We start from the raw sequence: 17,980 nt of genomic DNA on the forward strand, positions 1-17,980 counted from the left end.
GGAGTGTCCAGTTATCTGATTTTCCTGAAATCACTGATAAATTGTCAGCTCTTCTGACTAAGAATTGGAGGACCCATTTCCGTATGGGGGGGGTTTATCCCATTTGTTTCTCCTTGCCTCCAGGACCAGGAATTCTATATCTGTGAAGATAAGTATAAGTTGTCAATGTATTACCTTTTATTTTATGAGCTGTTTATATTATTGAATGTTTGTCTCTTTTTGTTAATTTGCACTGTTATACCTTTTATAATGTTAAATATATAACTTGATAAGTTTGTCTTTAGTATTTTAAACTAAACTAGCCTGAAAGAGTGTAACTGTGAGCCGTAGCTCTCTGCGTGCTATATGCTGTTTAACCATTTGAGTGCTGGTAGGACGTGTGTTTTTCAATTACATTAACATTTTCACTACTAGAGTACCTGGTTTCTCTCAACACCAGTGTGAAGTTTGAGAGTGGTGGCAGCCAGTTTTTTGTGTGTTTTGTGGGTGGTGGTTGGTGTGCTGTTATGCTAGTCTAACCTGTGTGCAAGGTGGGTAGCCACAACTAAAGTCACATGCAGCCAGAAGTACTGTAATCGTGACAACAATAATATCCTGTTTGAGCAAAAGAGACAAAAACTGCATGGCATATTTTAGATTCTCTCCTTTCTTAATTCATTGCCCTTTTATTACAGCTCAAAGCCTTGTTTGCCTTTGCAGCTGCTGACGGGCATTGCTTGCTACAACCACGTTTATTGTCTGCAAGGACTCCAAGTTCTTTCCCCATTATGCATTTGCCAAAAGCTGTCCAATTAAAGGAGAAGGTTAAGATTAAGTAAGCTTTATCAGAAAGATTTATATAAATACACCAGTAACCCCTCAAAGTAATGCTGTTCTGAGTTCTCTTAAGAAACACCAAATCTCTTTCCTTCTATTGTGTACACATGGGCTTCTGTATCAGAATACTTTCTCTCAGCTTAAAGCGATTCTGACACGTTCCTGTAAAAATCATAGGAACGTGTCAGCATGAAGAAACTGCTGCAAGGAATATTTCCCCCTGAAAGCCGCCCTCAGCCCTGTGCACCTTTCACAGCCGACTCACACACTACTGACTGATCTTCCGGGTTGCTTCACTGATGCAGTACTTCATACTAACACGTTCCTATGATTTTTATAGGAACGTGTCAGTATCACTTTAAACCTCCAGGGCACAGGCTTGAGCATGCTCAGTTTGCTCTCCTCCCCCTTTATCCATCCCCTTTCATCCTCCCCTCTCTACTATAATCATAGCCCAGAGCTATGAGTGAGCAGGGAGAGATTCAGGCAGGAAGTTATGTCATACCAAGCTAATATGGCAGTTGCTATCCTAAACAGAGAGAAATTCTAGAGCTGCTTACTCAGGTATGGTAGCACATTGTACAGAATAAATATAGCATTCAAGCTTGCACTACTGCGGCTAATCTATTGGCAATAAACTGCCTAAGTAGCTTTCCTTCTCCTTTAAGGGCTTGCATATTTTTACATCCCAGATGCTTAACCTTACATTTATTAATGGAACAGATGAATTTCATCTGCCACTAACTACAGATTATAGGCAACAGATTAGAAGTGATGGTGAAGTATTAATATGGAATTTTATAAAGATATTCATGATGGGAACAGTTATTAATTGGGCAGATTTATGATTGAATTGGGAAATCCAGATGTTTTCATAGTAGTTCTATCTTTTTCCCTATTTACCAACACTTTCCTGACAATAAGGAATGTGTAAATGAATTGATACAATGTTACTTTGAACAAAGTTCATTTTCAATAGGAAAAATGATTAAATAGGAAATTATTGGTAATATTCACAGAATGGTAACTATCATTACAGCTCGGTAAAAATTACTGACCGATTATGAATCAGCGTCTGTTCCTACAGGATTCTATTTTCCTCATAGTTCTTTTTTTTAAATGATTTAAAGCAGCCATAAAGTGCTTGAGGTTATTGTTTAAAAATGTAACAAATCATTATATAAAATTGAAGCTCTGTAAAGTAAATTAGAAAAATATGTAGTTCCCTAAACAGTTTTTACTTTCAATCAGACAAATACAAAATGGCAAGTAATACATACACACACAAATTGTACTGTATATATACCCACTGTTAAGAGATTAAATGTCAAGCAAAAGACACCTAATAATAGAATTTATTGAGTTCCAAACAGATTATCAGAGAACCTTTTAAATGACCTGCATGTCACTTACAATAAAGTCATCTGTTCAGAAAAATGCAAAATGAAATGCATATTTAATTTCAAATGAAACAATACGACATAAAATTGCTGAAGGATTTAACATTCATTTTACATTTAGCTCATGCTTTATGTTTAGCCAATAGTGTATACCGTATATATATATATATATATATATATATATATATATATATAGGCCCAAGTTTTGAAAGCACTCACAGCAGATTTCATCAATGTGCAAAAAGGTTTATTCACCGCTCACATCTACGCGTTTCAACCCTCAATGGGTCGTCATCAGGATAGTGCATCCAAGTGAGTGACACACATTTAAAAATTCTCACACCAATCAGTGTAGTGTTTCAATAGTGACATCATCATCCAATTACCCTTAATAGTTACCTACACAACCACTGTGTAGATACAACTCAATTTAACCCTCTACCTCAGACACATTTCCAAAAAGGAGGAATTAATGTATATCAAGATCGAGTATGGTATAACAGCAATGAATTATATACTTGGATCAATACCAACAATTTCATATTACAAATAATCAAAAAACGCCATCCATATATAGCAAACCCTCCAATTTTAATCAATCGCTTAGAACAGTATCATCCTATCCAGAATGTGTCATCGGTCAGCATATCCCACACCACTATTCAAAGTGAATATGTGCAAGTAAAAATTTATCATCTCAGTTTTAAAGTGCTAAGTGCATATTTAAATATAAGTGCCTTGGTCTAATGTGACATATGCCATATAAATAGACATATACATTAAAAATTTAAATATTAAAATACTTCAATCAAATAGTGTTCTGTGATATAAAAGTTAAATTCATCTAGTGCAAATCAGCAATAAATAGCAATATCATAAGAATCAAAAGAGTTGAAAATTAGAAAACATCTAAGAGATTTTTTAAAAAAAGTCCAGAGAGTTGCAAGCCAGCGCTATCAGGCTACCAGTCTCTCAGCGCAAGGTCTATTCCGAATGGTGAGGAGGGCATCCAAAAGTTCATTATAAAAAGCAGGATAATGAATACATCTCATTCAACCCCTTGGGGGAGATAGTATCCAGGGTTCGTATCCATCTGGCTTCCTTTTGTAACAAGATCTTCCCCCTATCTCCACCCCTTCTCAATGGGGGAACACAATCAATCAGCATCGCCCGCAGTGATGGCAATGAATGGCCACTATTCACAAAATGTCTGGCAAGGGGGATTTCAGTTTTCCCAGTAGCCAAAGCTGACCGAATTGCCGATCTGTGATTGTTCATCCGTAATCTAAAGGATGTAACACATTTGCCTATATAATATAGGCCACATGGGCAAACGATACAATAGATCACATGGTCAGAAGTGCAAGTTAGTCGGTGTCGTATTTGTAGCCTCTTCCCACTATGGGGATGGGGGAATGTGTCCCCAATTAGTAAACAGCCACATGTCTTACAATTTCCACAACGAAAACAGCCAGGTTTTCCTCTTGTTAACCACATGCCGCTGTTCTCCTTCTTCAAATCTGTTACCATCAGTACATCCTTTAGGGATCGGCCCCGTCGATAGGCACATATAGGTGGAGAACTTTTAGTAAAAGGTAAACTTGAGTCCATTTGTATTACTGGCCAGTGTTTCTTGATCACTGAATTTATCTGTTTACTCACTGGTGTGTAATCCGTCACAAACACCATATTGTCACCTTCATTCAGTAATCCACCTTTAACATCTGTTTCACTGTTTTTATTGTTGGATGCCCTTTCCATCTCACCATTTAAGAAGTCCCAAGAGTATCCCCGTTCAAGGAATCGATCTCTCATCTCCAAAGCCTGTATTTTTGCTGTAGCCCCATCCGAATTAACCCTGAATACTCTCAGGAATTGGGTATATGGAATCGATTTCAGAACAGCAGGGGGATGGAAGCTGTGAGCATGTAACACAGTATTACGATCAGTCTTTTTTGCGAAACAATGTGGTGCCAATCCCATCTGCTGTTCTGAACAATCTTACATCCAAAAAATCTATTGTGTCCCTATGGTATTCTGCAGTGAATTTCACAGGAGTGGGTAATTCATTTAAGTAGGTCACAAAACCCTGGGCCCCAATGTGGTCCCCTCGCCAAATAATCAAAATGTCATCGATAAATCTCCGATATAATAACAAATCTTGTCCAAATTTGGGAAAAATATACCGACATTCAAAAGCATCCATAAAAAGATTGGCATATGAGGGGGCCACATTAGAGCCCATCGCTGTACCAGTCTTTTGCAGGTAAAAGGTCTCCTCGAATCGGAAATAATTGCAGGTCAAAACCATTTCCAATAAAGTGCAGAGGAATTCAACTGGTGGGTTTCCTTTATGTCCAATTGTCAATGCTCTCCTACATGCCGACACACCCTCTTCCGTTGGAATAATGGTGTACAAACTGCACACATCGATAGTAATAAATAAGGCATCCTCCGGCAGGGTGCCCATCCGTCCCAATGTATCCAACAGAGAGGGTGTATCAGCAATGTAGGAACGCATCCCAGCACACAGGGGTTGCAAGAAACTATCCAGGAAACATGCTACATTAGAAAATAGTGAGCCCCGTGCAGAGATGATCGGACGACCAGGTGGACAAGTGGAGTTCTTGTGTACCTTCGGTAAGGTGTATATAATTGGACATCTTGGAAATTTATTCTTCATATATTGGTAACAACTCTCACTTATCCACCCAGCCGACCTTGCCATCTGTAAATATGTGTCCAATTTCAACTTAAACATATCAGTGGGGTCCCGATTTAGTTTCTCATATACTTCACCCTCTGTTAGCTGTTGTAATATTTCACCCCTATAATAGGAGCGATCCAGCAATACCACCGAGCCACCTTTATCGGCAGGGCGTATTATTAACTCCTTATCACTCTGCAGTGACTCAATTGCATCTCTTTCTTGCTTAGTCAGATTGGAGAAAAATTTACCAGCCCCTTTTAGAATTTCGAGATTCTCTTTCTCAAGGATCCCACAATATGTTTTAATTGAAGTAGCTGTATTTGGTGGGTCAAAATTACTCACTGGCCGAAATCTCTCCTTATGGTTCTCATTCGGTTTATCCTTAAAATAATCTCGTAATTTTAATTTACGTTGTAACTTGTATGTATCCACTTCCAATCCAAAAGCATCATTTCTAGTTACTGGTACAAATGATAAACCACGTGAGAGAAGAGAGATTTCGCCAGGATTCAAAACATGATTACTCAAATTAAACACTACTGTACTGGTTTCCTGGGTGGTCTGCCTCTGCGGCTTACCCCCACCCCTTCTGATGTGCTTCCTCCTCCTCCTGTGGCCCCTAAAAAATGAACCTGTGTCCGACCACTCCCGCCAGTCTCCTCCTGAATAGCACATGATGCTGTTGGCTGTGGGGTCTCAATATCAGAGGTGGGTGAGTCCCCCGAACTGTCTACAGTAGAAAAATCCCTGGTTTTCCTAACCCTCCTCCTAGGCCTTCTCTCAAACTCAGACCTACCAATCAGCCAGCCATAAACCCTTCGGTCTTTATAATCCTGATTGACCTTGATGATCTTAGCCTGTTTAAACACAACCAGCTCCTGACGATATTGTTGGACACTATTCTCAAGTTTCTGTAGCCAATTAACAGAATGATCAGCTTTCAACAGTGATATACTCTGTCCCTCAACTTCAGCAATTTCCATACGAATCTTCGCTAGCTCCCTGCCAGACTCCTCTATCACCAACAACAAGAGATCGAGGGAACATTTATTCAATATGCCGCACCACCGACTGCAAAATTCAGCATTGGATCGGCCCACAGTAGGGGCTGGTAAATTTTTCTCCAATCTGACTAAGCAAGAAAGAGATGCAATTGAGTCACTGCAGAGTGATAAGGAGTTAATAATACGCCCTGCCGATAAAGGTGGCTCGGTGGTATTGCTGGATCGCTCCTATTATAGGGGTGAAATATTACAACAGCTAACAGAGGGTGAAGTATATGAGAAACTAAATCGGGACCCCACTGATATGTTTAAGTTGAAATTGGACACATATTTACAGATGGCAAGGTCGGCTGGGTGGATAAGTGAGAGTTGTTACCAATATATGAAGAATAAATTTCCAAGATGTCCAATTATATACACCTTACCGAAGGTACACAAGAACTCCACTTGTCCACCTGGTCGTCCGATCATCTCTGCACGGGGCTCACTATTTTCTAATGTAGCATGTTTCCTGGATAGTTTCTTGCAACCCCTGTGTGCTGGGATGCGTTCCTACATTGCTGATACACCCTCTCTGTTGGATACATTGGGACGGATGGGCACCCTGCCGGAGGATGCCTTATTTATTACTATCGATGTGTGCAGTTTGTACACCATTATTCCAACGGAAGAGGGTGTGTCGGCATGTAGGAGAGCATTGACAATTGGACATAAAGGAAACCCACCAGTTGAATTCCTCTGCACTTTATTGGAAATGGTTTTGACCTGCAATTATTTCCGATTCGAGGAGACCTTTTACCTACAAAAGACTGGTACAGCGATGGGCTCTAATGTGGCCCCCTCATATGCCAATCTTTTTATGGATGCTTTTGAATGTCGGTATATTTTTCCTAAATTTGGACAAGATTTGTTATTATATCGGAGATTTATCGATGACATTTTGATTATTTGGCGAGGGGACCACATTGGGGCCCAGGGTTTTGTGACCTACTTAAATGAATTACCCACTCCTGTGAAATTCACTGCAGAATACCATAGGGACACAATAGATTTTTTGGATGTAAGATTGTTCAGAACAGCAGATGGGATTGGCACCACATTGTTTCGCAAAAAAGACTGATCGTAATACTGTGTTACATGCTCACAGCTTCCATCCCCCTGCTGTTCTGAAATCGATTCCATATACCCAATTCCTGAGAGTATTCAGGGTTAATTCGGATGGGGCTACAGCAAAAATACAGGCTTTGGAGATGAGAGATCGATTCCTTGAACGGGGATACTCTTGGGACTTCTTAAATGGTGAGATGGAAAGGGCATCCAACAATAAAAACAGTGAAACAGATGTTAAAGGTGGATTACTGAATGAAGGTGACAATATGGTGTTTGTGACGGATTACACACCAGTGAGTAAACAGATAAATTCAGTGATCAAGAAACACTGGCCAGTAATACAAATGGACTCAAGTTTACCTTTTACTAAAAGTTCTCCACCTATATGTGCCTATCGACGGGGCCGATCCCTAAAGGATGTACTGATGGTAACAGATTTGAAGAAGGAGAACAGCGGCATGTGGTTAACAAGAGGAAAACCTGGCTGTTTTCGTTGTGGAAATTGTAAGACATGTGGCTGTTTACTAATTGGGGACACATTCCCCCATCCCCATAGTGGGAAGAGGCTACAAATACGACACCGACTAACTTGCACTTCTGACCATGTGATCTATTGTATCGTTTGCCCATGTGGCCTATATTATATAGGCAAATGTGTTACATCCTTTAGATTACGGATGAACAATCACAGATCGGCAATTCGGTCAGCTTTGGCTACTGGGAAAACTGAAATCCCCCTTGCCAGACATTTTGTGAATAGTGGCCATTCATTGCCATCACTGCGGGCGATGCTGATTGATTGTGTTCCCCCATTGAGAAGGGGTGGAGATAGGGGGAAGATCTTGTTACAAAAGGAAGCCAGATGGATACGAACCCTGGATACTATCTCCCCCAAGGGGTTGAATGAGATGTATTCATTATCCTGCTTTTTATAATGAACTTTTGGATGCCCTCCTCACCATTCGGAATAGACCTTGCGCTGAGAGACTGGTAGCCTGATAGCGCTGGCTTGCAACTCTCTGGACTTTTTTTAAAAAATCTCTTAGATGTTTTCTAATTTTCAACTCTTTTGATTCTTATGATATTGCTATTTATTGCTGATTTGCACTAGATGAATTTAACTTTTATATCACAGAACACTATTTGATTGAAGTATTTTAATATTTAAATTTTTAATGTATATGTCTATTTATATGGCATATGTCACATTAGACCAAGGCACTTATATTTAAATATGCACTTAGCACTTTAAAACTGAGATGATAAATTTTACTTGCACATATTCACTTTGAATAGTGGTGTGGGATATGCTGACCGATGACACATTCTGGATAGGATGATACTGTTCTAAGCGATTGATTAAAATTGGAGGGTTTGCTATATATGGATGGCGTTTTTTGATTATTTGTAATATGAAATTGTTGGTATTGATCCAAGTATATAATTCATTGCTGTTATACCATACTCGATCTTGATATACATTAATTCCTCCTTTTTGGAAATGTGTCTGAGGTAGAGGGTTAAATTGAGTTGTATCTACACAGTGGTTGTGTAGGTAACTATTAAGGGTAATTGGATGATGATGTCACTATTGAAACACTACACTGATTGGTGTGAGAATTTTTAAATGTGTGTCACTCACTTGGATGCACTATCCTGATGACGACCCATTGAGGGTTGAAACGCGTAGATGTGAGCGGTGAATAAACCTTTTTGCACATTGATGAAATCTGCTGTGAGTGCTTTCAAAACTTGGGCCTATGTAAATTATGGTTAGCACCCAGCTGTGAAACTTTATGTGGTGAGTGCCGTTACATGTGGAATTATATATATATATATATATATATATATATATATATATATATATATATATATATATATATATATATATATATATACACACATATACACACACAGATATGGGACCTGTTATCCAGAATGCTTGGGACCAGGGGTTTTACGGATAGTGGATCTTTCTGTATTTTGGGTATTCAAACCTTAAGTCTACTAGTAAACATAAACATAAACCCAATAGGCTGGTTTTGCTTCCAATAAGGAGTAATTATACCTTAGTAGGAAATCATTTTTAAGATTTTGGATTATTTGGATAAAATGGAGCCTATGGGAGACTGGCATTTCGTATTTCTCGGATAATGGGTTTCCAGATAACAGATCCCATACAGTACCTGTATAATATGTATATACAAAACAGGATATACATATATATGTATGTGCTATTTTTTATCTGAATAGATTTAAAATTTAAGTATTTTAAGTATTCTTGAAACATTGATATTTAGTTTGCCAACAAAGAGCAATAATGTGCCTCCACCAATGCCTGCTTCTCACAATTGTTAACATGGAACAATATTTTTATATGTTAATTTATATAGTATCAATCATCATGCATTTGTCTGTTTAAAGCTGCAGCACAATAAAAGGGGGACCGTTTATTGGTGCATTGGACATTAGAGGACATCAGAGTTTCCTGTCACAAGGAGATCCAGTTCAAGGTAATTCAAAGTAGTGAATATCATTAAAATTGGTAGAGCAGTCCTGAAATGTATATGACCAAATAACTTTACAGTCCAATGAAGATAGTATTAAAGCTGTTTTAGTAAAAAGAATACCCTGAGCATCAACTAGAAGTGTTCAGTGCCCCAAATGAGAGATACATATTATAAAGCACTTAGATAATTAAAGCTTGAATTCTACATTCTCCTAGTACTGATATAATCTTATATGATCTGTCATTTTGATTACAAAGCGGTCAGGTCCAACGTTCAAACCCTTTATTTGAGCAATTAAATATGAGCCTAAATAAAACACACACACACACACACAGACACACACACACACACACACACACACACACACACACTCTCTCTCTCTCTACAGGTCTGCCTTCCCCAACCCACAGGTCCGCCCCCCACCACACAGTAAAAAAAACAAAAAAAATATTGGTGGCTAGGGTTCCCACATGTTAATAAAAATATATTTGTGGTCAGGGCCCCCCATAAAAAAACATTTGTGGCCAGGGCCCCCCATTAAAATATATTGGTGGCTAGGACCCCGCATGAGAAAAAAATTGGTGGCCAAAATTGGTGGCCAGGCCACCCCCCCACATTATAAGAAAATTGGTGGCCAGGGCCCCTTAAACGTCCATGCCTCCTGAAGTCAGCAGCTCTCACAAAGATGGGGGGCCCGACTAATCAAGTAAGTGTGGCGTGGCTGGGCCCCCATTACCCTCGGGGCCCCTACAAATCTCCCCCCTGTCCCCCTCCCCTGATGGCTGCCCTGTCTGTCAATACTTTAAACAAAGATCATTGACATAATATTGTGGCCCTTTATACAAGATGTCTTCAATACATTTGGATGGCAAGGTTGTTTTTTTAATTCCATGCCAATGTTTAGTCACGTATACTTGATAACATAACTAGATGAACCAACTTCTTGACTTGTTGACTGTTGTATGTATCCATTGTGTAACTTGTATGTACTTCATAAAGAACATACTATTGCATGTACATTTTATGTATAAACCATGGGCCATGATATAATTACATATTTTTTAGAAGAAATTTTCTAGTTAAAACTGATAATGAGTAAATCTATCCCATTTTGCAAAACTACAAAAAAAAAATTGGAAAACACAGGGAAATTTGCAAAACACACTAAAGTCTATGGGCGACACTTTTGTTACTAACGTTTGTTACAACAATGTTTTTGGAGCAATATATTAGTCTATGGGCAACTTTTTTGTAGTTCCCCTCAAAGCCCCCCCAAAGCCGCCCCCAGACCCGTGAACCTGCATTAACCCAACCTTCCGACACTGCTAAATGATCTTCTGTGCCGTTTCAGTGATGCTGGGCTGGGGGCAGTGTGATCCTTCCATAGGGGACTGGGGGTAGCTTTGAGGGGGGCTTTACGGGGAACTATTGCGGGTGCAGCAGATACTTGATTCTGACACGTTCCTATGATTTTTATAGGAACGTGTCGGTATCGCTTTAATTTGGATTCTTCAAGCTAAGTGAACACAGCCCCTGTTATTCTCCATTCTGCTGTGTCTCAGAGAACAATCAGGAAGAGACATAACCACCCTCTAAGGTTTTTCCAGTCATCATATCACAGAGGCTACAAAAGATATTAAATAGTGGTTTCATTTAGAAATATTTCAGCAAACAAAAGAAAATGTATACTTTGGGGCAGATTCATTAAGGGTCGAATTTCGAAGTTAAAAATACTTCGAAATTCGACCCTCGAATTGAAATCCTTCGACTTCGAATATCGAAGTCGAAGGATTTAGCGCTAAACGTTCGTTCGATCGATCGAAGGATTTTTCGTTCGATCGAACGATTAAATCCTTCGAATCGAACGATTCGAAGGATTTTAATCCAACGATCGAAGGAAAATCCTTCGATCAAAAAAAGGTTAGCAAACCTATGGGGACCTTCCCCATAGGCTAACATTGACTTCGGTAGGTTTTACCTGCCGAAGTAGGGGGTCGAAGTTTTTTTTAAAGGGAAAGTACTTCGACTATCGAATGGTCGAATAGTCGAACGATTTTTACTTCGATTCGTTCGATTTCGTTCGAATTCGAACGAATTTAACCAATTCGATGGTCGAACTACCAAAAAAATACTTCGAAATTCGAAGTATTTTTCATTCGAATCCTTCACTCGAGCTTAGTGAATCTGCCCCTAAGTTAATATTCAAACATCTAAAATATATTTTCTTGGGGCAAGGTTACTTTTATATAGTTCAGAATTTTGTAATGCAGTTCAGAGATGATGCAAACCCACTAGGGCCAAAAGGTATTTAAAGGAAAACGATACCCCCAAAATTAATACTTAAGCAAGAGATCAAATTAAGTGGTATATTAAAAATCGACACATGTCAAAAATTTTCAGACACCCATTCATTTTAATGCATTTGGATGAAAGAGTTGAACATATAAAAGTTGTCACTCTTTTCAAAAATGTTTTGCGTCAAAATAATTTTGACGCCTATTGACTTTAATGCTTTTTGCTAATTTTTTGCCGTTTCACATATATTTTGGAGTTTTGCAAATTTTTCGGTGAAGCGAAACGGGGCATTCATTCATGACTACCGTTAATCTCATATGACCTAACATGTATGGTTTGTTTATTATGTTTGTGTGTTTCCACCGTGAATCCTAAGATCCAGGGGGCAGCCCTTATTTTTTAAAATGGCAATTTTCTATTTATGATTACCCAATGGCACATACTACTAGAAAAGTGTATTATTATGAAAATTATTTATTTACATGAAGCAGGTTTTTACATATATAGTAAGAGACCTTTAATAGGCGTAATAGTCATGTGTTTTCATTTGCAAATGGCATATTTTTTTTGTTGGCTTTTGATTAGGGTATAACTAAGTAAAGACACTTGTGATTTTTAAAGTCCTATAATGAGCACTAATGCATCAATTTTCTTTCTAATTTCCATGAATTTAAAACGGAGGTATAAATGCAGAAGCTTCATTATCCAGTGACGGATTATCATTAAAGTTACTCACCAATTATGTGATGCTAAAAACCTCAACTACATTTAGGAGTAATTATTATCCATAATCTGCAGCTAACAGTCATGATTTTTGTGATACGGAGTGCGAATTCAATATTTCAGCAAGATAGATACTTTCCTTAAGGAAATCTACAGTTCCAGTATGAAAATCTCCTAGGTAATCCATCAAGGAGAACACAATTTTGACAGACTTTTGACATGTATTCACTTATCATATTATTGTCACACTTGATCATTGGAATATATGGCAGCAATACCTAGCAGCATGTGGCCAGAATAAAACTTGAATATTGTAAAGTATAAGTATATTTAACAAAATATTTTACTTTAGAGAGAAATTTATATAAACTTTTCTGAGCTCAAACAGTTATGACATTGCCCCTTCAATTAGTAATTTTGCTTAACAGAGAACTGAAAGCTTTTAAAAGAATGAAGCAAGTATGCATAAAGGGCACATCTGAGCCATTTTATTTATGCATTTATTTATTTTACTCTTAACCTGAACTGTTTATATGAATTAATATTCTGTCTCTGCCAATTCCTCCAGTTAAACATGTCCCTGAGGTTAATTATGTATCCAGTAGGTCTCTACATAAGCTTCCTGCATCAAGAATCCATTGTCCTGCACTTGTGACCTTTGCTGAGCTGTGCTGAGCTTTGAGGCTATGGTACAGTGTTCATGTACTCAGCTCATAGTGGTGACTGCTGTGGTGACATGTTGGTACCATACTACTTGCTTATTATAAGAATTATGCCCCTGTCACACGATACAAAGATGCTTTAAAGTGTATTAAAAAACAAAACTATTAAAGTAAATTGCAAAGGTATTTTTAAAGGAACACTTTCATTGCACGCTCTTAGTTCCCCTTTGCATTAAATATTTAGGTGAATATTTCTCAGTTTTACATTATTTTAGATTATGTTTGTGATAAAAATAAGTTTAGATTAATTTTAGAAAAAGCAGTTGCTGTCCTATATTCATTGAATAACTCTGTGTCAGGGTTTCTTGCCTTCTCCTAACTATACATTTGCATTATCAGCTCAGCTAGACATATAGATTTAATGTTTTTTCAGCCATTGAGTGTTAGGGCTTTTATTGATTTTACTTTCAAATGCTCCTTCTTTTCAGACTAACTGACATGATTCTATTGGTGATTATAGAATTAGCAGTTTAGAGAAGTACAATGTTTCCATTGGAAATGAACTTTATACTGCCATTTTTGTGGCTTTCTTTGTGTAGATCATCGCCAATATAACATACAGCTCAATACATTTTTCAAAGACTAAACATTGTTAACAGGGAAAACAGGGTGTTGTAACAATGTTAACAGGGAAAACAGGGTGCTTTTATTTCCAAAGAAAAGGAAATAAAGTAGTATTTATTTCTACATAAAACATAATTTATTAAAGTGCAAAGGCAGAAAGAAAACAGATGCAAATCTCCACTTGTTCCATAAGACAGAGCAAATATATGCTCCTAGTGCTGCTGGTGCAAAGATATGGAACAGGGCAGGAATCGTGTGCATTTTGGTGCAAGTTGCATGCATGATTATGGTGTACTTTACATCTTATATGCTGATGTAGATCTATATAAAGCAGTACAGCATGCTCTTGCTCCAAAACGGAAGCAGCTATTCTTGATAGGAACAGTTCAGTGTGAAAATTAAAACTGGGTAAATAGATAGTATGTGCAAAATAAAAAATGTTCTAATATAGTTAGTTAGCCAAAAATTTAATATATAAAGGCTGAAGTGACTGGATATCTAACATAACAGAACTAACTCTCTAATTAGTTAGTGACTTGAAAGGGGGCCACACGGGACATAACTCTTTAGCATGCAACTAAGATTGAAAAGCAGCAGTTATGACCCATGTGGCCCCTCTCAAGTCTCTTATTGGTTACTGTTTGGTCACCTATCAGTGGAAACCAAGCAAGCTGCAAAGCAGGAAGTGTTCTGGCTATTATTTTAGATGTCCAGTTTTGGCTAACTAAATATATTGGAAACATTTTTTTTATTTTGCACAGCCTATCTATTTATCAAGTTTTTATTGTTAAACTGAACAATACCTTTAATATATGGTACATGGTAATGGCTGATTCTGTTAATGCCTTTAAGAGTGGCGTGAATGATTTTTTGGACAAGCATTATATGCAAGGCTGTTGCTATACTAAAATCTATAGTTAGTGTATGAGTAGATATTGTTTATGTGAGTGTATGGAGGGGTCATTGTGTGTATGGATGGAAGCTGGATTTCATTTGGAGGGGTTGATGGACTTTGGTCTTTTTTCAACCAGATCGAACTATGTAACTATATAATTATGGATGAGACTCAATGTTCTGCCCTCAGCACTGAACTATTTATCAATTTCACCTGTAATGTCATACAAATACATTGAATGTGGATACATATTTACTCAAGCACATCAATATAATTACACATTTTTCCTTGCACGGTGCCCTTCAATAAAATTAGGGTATTTTATTCAGGGGAACTGTACATTTTAATGGATTTCTACTGGACATTAAGGAGGTTACTTATCAACGTCTTATTTTGTTTGGTTGGACTTTTAAAGGGGAAAACCTATATTTCTTTGTAGAAAAAAAAACTAAAATTTTTCATTATTTATTAAACCCTAATAAAAGTTAGAATAAAAAAATACCCCAACTCAGATCTGCTGAGTAGAAGTCAATGGAAGATGTCCTGAAGATTTTGGACATCTTGGGACAAGATTTGGGACATCTTCCGAAAACGTTTCGGTATGGGGCGTCAAAACATTTGCGGATTCTGATTTTTTTTTTACTTTTTTACTATCTTTTTTTTTGTAAGTTTTTGTAATTACTTTTTTACTATCTTATCAAGACTGTTCCCTCACAAAAAATTGTTGGGAACATTTAATGACAAATAGGGGGAAAAAGTCTGTGCGGCTTTTCCTTTTTTTGATAAATAACTCCCTAAATGTTGATACTCCTGCTACATACATCATTAAATGACAAAATTACATGGCACCTCATTTAACTGAAATAACAACATAAAACCCAAAGATACACAGGAAATAAACTGGGTTGTATGTTTGTTATCTGTTCCACGCTGTTGTTCCAAACTGTTTTTCGCTAGGAATTGTCCAGAAAACTCGAATTCTTAAAGGTTTTAGAGATAACATAGTAACATAGTAAGTAAGGTTGAAAAAGACACATATCAATCAAGTTCAACCTTTTAGTTTTTTTTTTTTTTTTTTAATCTGCCTAACTGCCAGGCAAAAAAAAACCATCTGAAGCCTCTCCAATATGCCTCAGAGGGGGAAAAAATTCCTTCCTGACTCCAAAATGGCAATCGGACTAGTCCCTGGATCAAATTGTACTATGAGCTATCTTCCATAACCCTGTATTCCCTTACTTGCTAAAAAGCCATCCAACCCCTTCTTAAAGCTATCTAATGTATCAGCCTGTACAACTGATTCAGGGAGAGAATTCCACATCTTCACAGCTCTCACTATAAATAACCCCTTCCGAATATTTAGGCGGAACCTCTTTTCTTCTAATCGGAATGGGTGACCTTGTGTCAGCTGGAAAGACCTACTGGTAAATAAAGCATTAGAGAGATTATTATATGATCCCCTTATATATTTATACATAGTTATCATATCTCCCCTTAAGCGCCTCTTCTCCAGAGTGAACATCCCCAATTTGGCCAGTCTTTCCTCATAGCCAAGATTTTCCATACCTTTTACCAGCTTAGTTACCCTTTTCTGTACCCTCTCTAATAAAATAATGTCCTGCTTGAGTGATGGAGACCAAAACTGTACGGCATATTCTAGATGGGGCCTTACAAGTGCTCTATACAGTGGAAGAATGAACCCCTCCTACCCTGACTCTATTCCCCTTTTAATACAGCTCAAGACCTTATTTGCCCTTGATGCTGCTGACTGGCATTGCTTGCTACAGCCAAGTTTATCATCTACAAGGACTCCAAGGTCCTTTTCCATAATGGATTTGCCTAGTGCAGTCCCATTAAGGGTATAAGTGGCTTGGATATTTTTTTTCATAACTTTCTTTTTATTGAGTTTTTCCCAGAAAATATTTTTTCCATACAAAGCATTTCAAAATAAAAATAATACAAAAACAGAAGTTATCCAGTGGTCAAGAAGTAGACATATACAGTTACATCAGATTAATATAGTTAACACCCAGCATACCTAGGGGTGCATCCAAATGACATTCCACTTAAACATATGCAAAAATAAACATTGGGTCACTAAGTGTTCATTACTAAGGGTGAACGTAGGGATAACTCCATTGCTTTTCCCCTTCTTACAGGTATACAAGTTATCAGTACATAGAGGTAAATCTCATATACTCATTTCAGTGGCCATTTCTCCTAGTATCCCCCTCGGGCACAGTGAGTTACTAGGTACCATGTCCCCAATAAGTTCCAGCCCCACAGATTCTCCCATCTTAAGCAATCAGTCCAATGATCTGGATGCTAGGTATATTAGTCGTCCCAGCTCTCTGGACTAAATCACCTGCAATGGTCCTCCCATTTGGGTTATGTCCCAGCTATACCAAATTAAAGTTATCAATATTATCATTTCGGAGTGCAGTCAGCTGTTCCATCCACCTGATATACCGAACTCTCTCCATGAGGTCAGCCTCTGTCGGAGGAAAGGTATTCTTCCATTTCCCTGCTATAGTACATCTGGCAGCTGTTAAAATTGAATTGGCTAGTTTTTGGGTTGGATTATTTATTTTAGGGATTCTCTTTCCCAGCACCAATACTAAAGGATCCAGTTGAATATCTATCAGTAACACCTTAAGTAAACATTGTTTCACTCTCTCCCAAAATGGCTTGATTACTGGACAAGTCCAGAATATATGCAGTAATGCAGTAATGTGCCTTCCTGACCACATCCCCTCCACCATTGAGACAATACAGACTGTGGAAACCACTTATGCAGTAAAGAAGGAGTGTGATACCATTCCATTAATATTTTGTAGATGTTTTCCTTCAGGGTGACACATATAGGTGTTTTCGTTGCGTTTTACCACTTTTTCATATATACATGGGGAGCGAAATCGAGATCCCTGTCATTGAGGAGACCATACCATTGGGATATCAGCTTCCTCTGGGAAAACCCTGCCTTGCAGATTCTCACTTCCGCGTTGACTTCTGTGGCTTGAACCTGTGGGCAGTGAGAGAGTGCAAAGTGCCTTAATTGGAGATACTGCATATTAGTAAGACTGTCTAGGTTCACCTCCTCTCTCAACTCCTGGAACTGTTTAAGTTTCCCTGAAAGGGGGTGGAACAATCTTGGCTTGGATATTTTTACATCCCAGGTGCATGACTTTACATTGAACAACATTGAATCTCATTTTGCCACTTAGCTGCCAGTTT

This window comes from Xenopus laevis, chromosome 5S (assembly GCF_017654675.1).
Source record: "Xenopus laevis strain J_2021 chromosome 5S, Xenopus_laevis_v10.1, whole genome shotgun sequence".
Taxonomy (NCBI): domain Eukaryota; kingdom Metazoa; phylum Chordata; class Amphibia; order Anura; family Pipidae; genus Xenopus; species Xenopus laevis.